The 2,262-nt window shown below is 48.3% G+C and overlaps 1 non-coding gene across 1 annotated transcript; it reads right to left on the bottom strand.

Annotated features, from left to right (window-relative positions):
* Nucleotides 1-257: 257 nt before the first annotated feature.
* On the bottom strand, nucleotides 258-330 carry Trnap-ggg (transfer RNA proline (anticodon GGG)). Its single transcript has one exon. It is a non-coding gene; the product is annotated as a tRNA-Pro (tRNA).
* Nucleotides 331-2,262: the final 1,932 nt, after the last annotated feature.

Here is a 2,262-nt window from a genome sequence, read left to right on the forward strand (position 1 = left end):
ATATATATATATATATATATATATATATATCTAAGGTAAAAAAGTTTTTGAATATTTAAACAGTAGCCAAGAATTCCTTCCCTGCTATATATATATATATATATATATAATGAATGAGAAATGAGGGGCTCGTTGAAAATAAGACAGCAATAACAGTTTGCAGTCAAGAAAACCTCGGAAAGCAAAAGGGAGGTTGTGGTGGGTCATTGAAACAGATAAAAAATTTGGAAAAAAAGAAAGAAAGTGGAGAAAAAATGCCCGCCAGGTGGGATCCGAACCCACGACCTCCAGAATCCCGGACTGGTGCGCTAAACACTACGCTACCGGCGGGGCGATTTTCCCTTTCACTTTCTGGGGTATTTATGTTTAGGTATTGTTGTTTCCTGTGCTTGGGGTGGTAGCCAGCGCCACTCCGACTACACGGGGTGGAGGGGACCTTTTTTTTACCCCCCGTGTCGTGACTCGAGTGTCTATGACATGTCAAGAGTGGTCGACCATCGTTGAACCCTCTTAAGCTTCCTATGGCAACAAGACTGCCAGAACAGAGACCCTCGCTATGCATGTTGCGAATCAGAATGGGAAATGAGGGGCTTGTTGAAAATAAGACAGAAATATGAGTTGGCAGCCAAGAAAACCTCGGAAAGCAAAGGGGAGGATGTGGAAGGTCATTGAAACTGGTAAAGAATTTGGAAAGAAAGAAAGAAAGTTGAGAAAAAATGCCCGCCAGGTGGGATCCGAGCCCACAACCTCCAGAATACCGGTCTGGTGCGATAACCACTACGCTACCCATGGGGCGATTTTGCCCACCACTTTCTGGGGTATTTATGCTTAGGTATTTTTGTGGCTGTGCTTGAGGGTGGTAGCCAGCGCCACTCAGACTGGCTATTTCTGTTTATATGTGGCTATTTCGGACTCTTTTTTCTGTCTCACTCTCTCTCTCTCTCTCTCTATATATATATATATATATATATACTGTTAAAGAAATTTTTAAAGGCTTTAGCAACTGGCACTGGATCCCAGAAAATCTGTCTATCTGACACTGGTTGTAGCCGGCTTTGATCCGACCAAGAATGTCCAAAACCTGTGATGTGAATTGTTCAAATTATCAGCGAACATTGCCCAAAATTTTTTTGGAGTTTTTAACTCCTTTCGTGTCTGGGTACTAAGCGTAGTGTTGCGACAGGGATGGCCGGCCCGAGCCGAGCTCCGTCGCCTCCGACATGCGTTTGGTAGCGTGGTGTGAAGCGAGCGGCCAGCCGCTGTTGCAGCCGTGAAGAAGTCCAGAAGACGTAGGGTAACGTAACTGTTTACTTCATAGCGAGAGGTGAGCCGAAGCCGAAGAACAATGCCCCGACGGGCGAGGTTACAGTACAGAACTCGAGCAGAGTGATATCATTGATTCACTGCTCAAACAGGAATGAAAATACAGCGCTTGGGAGGGGTCTATTTATACCCAAAGCACTAACGGTCAAAACAGCGTTTCCTCTAGATTGTGCACACGCCACCAACGTAACAGACACACGCAACACTCAGTCTAGAGTTCGCGAGAAGGTGGTAGTAGCGGTGCACGCTGAGTACGAGAGAGGGGTGAGAGAAGTACTCCGCTGCAGACGCGGGGCTTCCGTGTCCTTGGGGAGCGTTGAAGCCAGCCTCGTAGGCAACCGCCGAAGTTTGAAACGCGCTGAAAACGAGGCGTCGGACCCAGGCTTGTCCAGACGTGAACGCATGAGTCACCGACACGGGGGGGGGGGGTCTCTTTGAAAGGCGCACGCACTGCAGGCTTCGCCGCACAGCCGAAGAGTGTTGAAACAAAGCCCAGCAGCAGGCTGAGTCGTGACAGCTTCTCCGCCGGGGGTACGAGATCCGTTGTCCGGAGGGATGCTTTCGGAAAGACGGGCTCGCCAGAGGCTCGACTCCGGGCCTGGGCTGCACGACACCGTGCTGGAGCTTCACCGGGCCGGTCACTGGACGAGTAGTGGCCCGCCAAGAATGTCTCTGGCTTGGTCAGGCAAGCAACAGAACACAGGAAGACACAACCGCATCACCGACAAGTGCGAAGACAAATCCACACTGAAGCTCTACCAGGCTTTTAGTTGCAAAAAAAAATACGCGAATAACTAACTCCACTAGTTATTTTTTTACCCAGAAGCACTTTAGGCAAACACACAAACCTGAAAGGTGACATTTCGTGTGATTGGAAATGTTCCACACAAAAAAACGTAATCGTGAAGGGCGAAACCTGCTTCAGAAACAATAATGCAA

This window comes from Haemaphysalis longicornis, unplaced genomic scaffold, assembly GCF_048455015.1.
Source record: "Haemaphysalis longicornis isolate Haplotype H1 unplaced genomic scaffold, Haemaphysalis longicornis Haplotype H1 scaffold_59, whole genome shotgun sequence".
Classification (NCBI taxonomy): Eukaryota; Metazoa; Arthropoda; class Arachnida; order Ixodida; family Ixodidae; genus Haemaphysalis; species Haemaphysalis longicornis.